This window comes from Orbicella faveolata, unplaced genomic scaffold (assembly GCF_042242905.1).
Source record: "Orbicella faveolata isolate gen_17 unplaced genomic scaffold, um_ofav_v1 contig_24, whole genome shotgun sequence".
NCBI classification, from domain to species: domain Eukaryota; kingdom Metazoa; phylum Cnidaria; class Anthozoa; order Scleractinia; family Merulinidae; genus Orbicella; species Orbicella faveolata.
In genome coordinates this window covers 20072971-20079977 of record NW_028301552.1, presented here as the reverse complement: position 1 = coordinate 20079977, position 7007 = coordinate 20072971, and the positions used below count along the sequence as shown (strand labels likewise).

The 7007-nt window shown below is 42.9% G+C and overlaps 1 pseudogene across 1 annotated transcript; it reads left to right on the top strand.

Annotated features, from left to right (window-relative positions):
* Positions 1–661: 661 nt before the first annotated feature.
* LOC149110820 (uncharacterized) lies at positions 662–6273 on the top strand (annotated as a pseudogene). Its single transcript, XR_016208073.1, has 8 exons — positions 662–1142; positions 1963–2757; positions 2966–3077; positions 3293–3554; positions 3672–3954; positions 4170–4660; positions 4711–5361; positions 6213–6273. The product of XR_016208073.1 is annotated as an uncharacterized LOC149110820 (transcript).
* The last annotated feature ends 734 nt before the right edge of the window (positions 6274–7007 follow it).

Below are 7007 nucleotides of genomic sequence, written 5' to 3'. Positions count from 1 at the left end.
GAATAGTAAGTTCAAGAACAATTTCATGACCCTGAACTTGGAACAAAGAAATTAACCCGACATTCCCTGAAAAAATTCAGAAAATTATCACTCCAATAAGCCGAGACAGAAAATTACGGATATTCATAGTTACTGTCCATTTTCAGCTTAAATAAAACACTTCCTCGCCTTGTTTATTTCAAAGTACCTTTCCTTTTTCTTTTTAACAGCATTTCTTAACGACTATTATTTAATATATTTTTGTGAAATTGTTCTTGGACTTATTGTTTAAAAAACTTTAGCGAAACATGAGCTGTGATGTTTCGTGCGCCAAACAATTACGTCTACACCGAAAAGTAAACAACTTTGTCTGCGATTGTAAGTGGGACCTTGGCACAACAAAGTCATTTTCTTCGTGACCTTTACGTTGTGAAAACAATGTCTAATCTTTCCTGTTCCTTTGCCTCGCACTGTAACTCTCACTGCGATATTTCATCCCAAGGAAACGAGCTTCTTCCTCTGAGCTCTTGCTCTAGAGATATGAGTGCTCATCTTCGACAAATCTCTGTATCCCAAACAAGTGTCTCTTCTGAGAAAGAACTAATTCTTGCACGCGTGGGGTTGTTTGATGAAGGCGGCCGTGACTTCACAATTGGTCCAAACCACCGGGATCACTTAGGCGTCAAGTTCAAGGCCTCGATAAAATGTCAGCATCCACTCCATGGAAATCGTAAGGGTAAGAGGGAGAGGGGTGTTAACCTGCGAATGTCAAAGGAAATCAAGAGTAAATGGAATGTTGTTGTCCCAGTTGGAGCAGGTAAATTGCTTTGTCTCTTTATCTTCGAATCCAGCTAAAGTATGAATTCCTACCTTGATTTGTTTTCAAGAATTATAAGCTCGATTACCAGTCGGTGTTCGAGAAAGCGGAGAAAATCTGGCCTTACAAATAAATGATGTCATATTCTATGAACACAGGTGTTTGTAGAATTTGTCGTGGGAAACATCAAGCCGCCATGAAATTCGTAGCAAATGCTTCACCGCCCCAGGAGCAGAGAGAGGAACAAAGTTCAGCAGACCTACCCATGGAGGAGGCTGACAGCACCATTGTTGATCCACAAGCGCACGTGCGATTCTTGTTACCACCGGAAGAACCATCAAGTGAGGTATTACACATGTGTACTCAGTTATCTATTAGTTTGTTATGGTAACACAAGAGTATTTTATACGTAGATACGGTTCCAAGAGATTTTCGAGTCGATTTTTGAAAGGAGATTTTTGAAGAGGCAGATGAGGAATACATGCCTTTGGTTACACAGCTCATTAACTGCAGAAGAGATGAGTATATGCGCAATGAGAGACAATGAGGACAGTGGTGGGGGGAGAGGGGCAGGGAGTCTGAATATCCCGCTTATGATATCCTGTGTTCCTAATTCCCGTCTTGTATGGAAACATACTATGCAATGTTTCTCAATCTCGCTCAATCACCGTCTCTTTTGGTGGCACGCATCGCCTCCCGCTCACTGCTCTCCGGCCTCCTGCCCCCCCTGCCCTGTGCCCCCTCTGCCACTTTAAAGCTAGTTCTTTTGACTACTTTGATCAGCAGCACTCGCAAGCCTTTCCTGGACAGTTACGGAATGTCACTTTTCTTCAGTTGTTATTCACTGGCTGTAGCTGATATGTTATAGGGCAGCTGTAAAGATACACAATGAAGCAAACAAAACTATATGGGCACAGCTAGAACAAAAGAGACTCCTATAATATGTAGTCTCGTTGTTGAGATATCCTTGTACAGTTTCTCTTCCCAATATCATGATCCTTAAGTGTGCAAGTATATCTGCAATATTTGTTTTGGGATTGCTACGATCTCAAAGCCCTTGTTGCGCAAGACGTTGTTGCAAACCATCTTCCAATGGCTGTGTTTGTTTGTTTGTTTTTTCATACTTAGTGTAGGAGCATTATTTATTCAAATTTTTATTGTTACAGCCAAGTGAGCACAACTCCGAGGAGCTCTCCTTGTCTTCTCAAGAGTCAGCGCAAGAAGGCGAGACCTCGCAGGAATGGCAGCCGACTCCCCAGGTTGAGCACAAGCTACAGAGCCTGAACAACTTCCTTAGGAGAACATCAGACAGAAGTGTCAGTCCTGTACGATCACAGTGCAAGTCTGACGTGCTGACTATCTCTGCCTCCACACAGCGATACTACAGAAGGAAGGCTGAACAGGTAGTTGACGTCGTACTAGACGCCATGGCCCCAGGGAACTCTACGTGGCTTTTCGAACAGGTGCGCAGCAGGCGTGAAAACATCCAAGGGGTCTCAAATGCAGGAGAAGGCACGTTAGTGTCTAGACTGGTCACGTGCTATAAAGAGGCAGGCTCATGGTACAACAGGCAGCAAATATTGTCACTTTTTGCAGGCGACTATTCCAAAACAGAATTGCTCCAGATGATCCCTGGCCTTACCAAGTGGAAGATCGATGAGGCAAGAAAGCATGCTTTCAAGAACAAGCCTGGTCAACCTATCGAGCCACCAACGCTGCGGAGGACGCGTCTGGATCCTGTTAAGGTTGATCACTTTCTGGATTTTATATCTAGCCCCTCATTCCTCCAAGACGTGGCGTATGCGACAACAAATCTCAAACTATCAACTGGCGAGAAAATTGAAATTCCAAGTGTGGTCCGCACCGTCATCTCGTCTCGCCTAGTTCAGTTGTACTTGAAATACTGCGCTGAGTCTGCATTTGAGCCCTTGAGAAGATCTACACTATTTAGCATCATCAAGGTTAGCCTTTCTGTGACAGTTGTTAGTCATGGCTATAACAGATGTCATTAACTACCAAATTTTCTCTCCTCTTGATTCACGCGCAATATTTGATTGACACATCTTGCCCTATTTGACAGCCTTCCTTACACTTTTTGCCTCATAACACAATAAATGATCGATAGATTTACCGGAAAGTAAAATAATGAACTCTCTTTTTTTTTTTCAGATATGCGCAGCGTCACAAAAGAAATTACTGGCCGGCCTTGACAGTACGCAAACCGACGGTGTGAACGCCCTCGCCTCTCTTGAAGATACCATTAACCAGTTGCACCAGCATGGTAAGCTAAGTTATATTTGAAACACATACGATTTCTTGTGGGTTTTTCTCTTTTGTAGTTATTTGCCATCCAAATAGCAAAAACGCCATCACGACAGGATATGATGTAAACAAACACTCCCCATGTCTTCACTGAGCTTGGCTGTACCTTTCCGCTTAAATTGGGTAGAAACTATTTAGTGGGATCTCGTTACTTTTTTAATTTCATTTCCTCAGGTCTGGACATTGAAACATCAAGCTCCATCAAACGTCGGCTGAAAGCAGCAAAGCAATATCTCAAGTCAGATTTCAAGGTCCATATTTCCCAAGAGGAGCCCTGTGCTGACCATTGTAGTGTGTATGCCCTCAGCAGTGGACAGAGTGATCATCGCGGGACATCCCAGCACCAACACAACATCTGCTGTGATCGCTGTGATCACTTGAGGAATGTAATCATCGATATCCAGCTAGCCTTGTCCTCCTCTGATGTTCATTTTAGGTAAAATGTGAAGAGCCTATTTCCCTATTTTTTGCGTGAACAGTTCAAATTCTAGTGGCTTCGGTTTAAGAAAAAATTAGCAACGTGGTTTCTTCTTTTATCATTTCAATGTCGCAGTGATACAGACAGACGAGAAGAGCTAAATTATGATATCGAGAGCGCTCTACCTAAGCTAGAGGAGTGGAGGGCGCACATTGTGCGAGCTGTCCACCAAGATGCAGCCAAGTCCCTCGTGGTCGATCATCTATCAGCCAGTCAAGTTCTCCTAATCATGGACTGGGCAATGAAGTTCCTTCCCATCAGTTTCAGAGAGACCCAAAGAGACTGGTTTGGGATAAAAGGAAAATCCTGGCATGTGACGGTAGCAATCACGAAAGATGAAACTGACAGTGAAGTTGAGGTACTCGTCTCACATTATTTACTGGAATAAATGCCGAGTGAGGTAGGGTGCTCCATTTTGTCTTGTTTGCTTCTAATAAAATCTTTGGGCGATCAGCTTATCCGAACAAATGCGCAGGCCTGAAAATGGCTTTGGTAATAACTACACAATCGTGGCAGTGCAACAGACTCATGTTTGGTAGAGATGATGAGTTACACTTTTGCAATTATTTTCAGACGAGGACCTTCATTTACCTCTTTGATGACTGTAACCAGAATTGGTTTGCTGTGGCATCTATCCTAGAGCACACACTAGCAACTCTGAAGGGACTAAAGCCCCACCTGGCATAAGCCTTTCTGAAGTCGGATAACGCTGGGTGTTATCATACCACTTTCCTGTTGCTCTCGTTACCAAGCCTTGGGGAGCACAGTGGAGTTAGAGTTGCACGCTATGACTTCAGTGAGCCTCAGGCGGGAAAGGATATATGTGACCGTCGGATCGCCTCAATAAAGAGTCACATTAGGCGATTTGTGAACGAGGGAAACGATGTGGAAACGGCAGCTTCTATGAAGGCAGCTGTCGAGTCTCATGGCGGCGTGAAGGGGTGCTATGTGTCGGTCTGTAAGGTGCAAACTACTTTGCAGACGATGCACGCTATGACAGGCGTACAGTCCCAGAACAACTTTTCCTACGAGGAAGACCATTTGGAAGACCAAACGAGGAAGTGGCAACCTTGACTCTGGTGAGACCTGTACCACCATCTCCTGTTGAACCCAGCCCCTCTCAGCCAGATCCCGCCACCCAGTGTGAAGGGGAAGAAGATGAAGACAGGGTCCCATTCGCTTGCCGCGAGGAAGGATGCATCAAAGTGTATCAATCATTTGCTGCTTTGCAGAGGCATCTCGATGTGGGAAAGCACCTTATAAGACTTGAACGGGAGACTCAATATGACCAGGTCAAGCGCAAATGGGCACAAACCTGCCAGTCCTTGGCTGGTGGATATCTTCAATCTGTACCTTCCACCTCGGCTGCAGCCACTGCCGACCAACCTGACAATCAAAACATGCCTTCTGCAGAGGAAGGATGGGCCCTTAAAAGGGTCAGAAATGCCGTAAACTTCTCCGAAAATGTGAGAAACTATTTGCTGGAGGTGTTCCTTCTGGGGGAAGAGAAAGGCCACAAGGCTAATTCGGGAGATGTAGCAACACGCATGAAGGGGTTGCGAGACAGTAGCGAGAAGAAGAGATTCCAGAAAAAAGAGTGGTTGACAACTGTGCAGATTTCCCGCTACTTCAGCAGGCTATCAAACATCAATAGAACTGGTAGACTGCTACGCGATACAGTTGAAGAATCTCAACATGCAGATGACGATGAAGATGAAGATGACGAAGATGTTTCAACAACAGAGGCCACTGCCATACGGACAAGGCAACAGATCCGGATAACTTTTTCCGAAATTATAAATATCAACACTTCCATTTTCTGCATATTGGTCGGTTTCCCAGTTTTTTTTTTTTGTTTTTTTTTTTCGTATCATGTTTTTTTTTTCCTATTTCCCTTTTAAACATTTAAGTTGTAAATAAGCAGCGAGAGCTCTGTTTGTTAAACGATCAACAAGAAGGCTCAAAAGTTGGTCATGCCATACACTAGGGACCTAACCATCAATACTCGCGTTATTTTAGTCAAAATGTTTTCGGTGTAGGGTTTTCTGAGTGGGCAAGGCGAGGAAGCTACAATTCAGCTATGTAGAGGTGATTTAAGGTTAGAGAGACGTGGGCTCGGGCTTCTGGAATCCAACAGATCAATACACTACCTCGCAGTTGTCAACGCCCTATTGCAATATATGCGCGACAGCCAAGTCCTCACACGAATCCCTTAGAATTTTTCGCAAGAAAATCGCTGTGAGCAGCAATCACCTCACGTGCTAGCTTCTAGTACCATTTTGTAAATAATTTTGGTGGAAATTCGCGTAATTATTTTCAAACCATCTACCTGAAAGTCAGTACAGAAATAATATGTAGGTAAAATCTGAACTCCAACTTTGTTAGTATTGTAAATGGTGAAAAAGAGTACTGTAATTATTGCTGAGCCAATTTTATTTCTTTATCAGTATTGTAAGTACTTTTAGTGGTATTAATACCATTGGCAATAGCGTTAAAATATTTCATATTTGAGAATTATAATGCACTGTTGATCCTTTTTGATAAAATTATTAGCATTGTAAATAATTATCATTATTAGTTCTTCTAGTTTAGCTGCGACTGCTATCACTTTTACAGCAACATTTATCCATTGGATTATCCAACTACTCGTCTGTGTGAAGTTTTTCTCCTGCTGTAGTTGTTCAAAGTAGTTGATGGTACGTAGTATCCCTCTAAACTAAATAGGTGTCCTCTTGTGTGTTGTGATGTCCAGACTCCTCTCCACATTTCAAAGCTTGGCTACTAAGCACTAATTCGTATCGTTTCAATATGGTGTACGAAGTTTAATGTCATGGAGTGTTCCGGCGAAGCGATAATGTTATCAAGAGAAAATCTCAAGTTTAAGAAGAGTGAATTAGGAAGACGAGAAGGTATAACGAGTGAAAATTTGTTATCTAAAGACTTTTAAATGCATTTGAAGGCTCGCAACAGCCGCTGTATTAGTGTTCTGAAACCGCACTTGGTTGTCTTTGTTTTTATACCAATTAGGACTTCACTGGAACTTCAAACTTTATTGCCTTTACGTTGCTTTTCAATATTTGAGCTTCCGTCTTGGGGTTATGGCTAATCTACGGGTGCGGTTTATGCAGGAACTTTTACGATGTCAGTCATTAAACTAAAATCTTGTGCAAGATGTGCAGGGTTTGAGCTCGATCTGCGAACAAAAAATGGCAGGTCCCAAAAATTTTTTTGATAATTCGTACAGACCAAAGGTGGAACTGAACCGTGGTATAGGTATCTCTTTGGGAGGGACTTGGCCACAGGAGATATTTGGCCTCAAAATCACCATACTTTGCTATGCCATTTTACATGGGTAGTTATTAGCTTACATTGATTGACAGGTAATCAATCAAATTACATGAAACTCCCGTA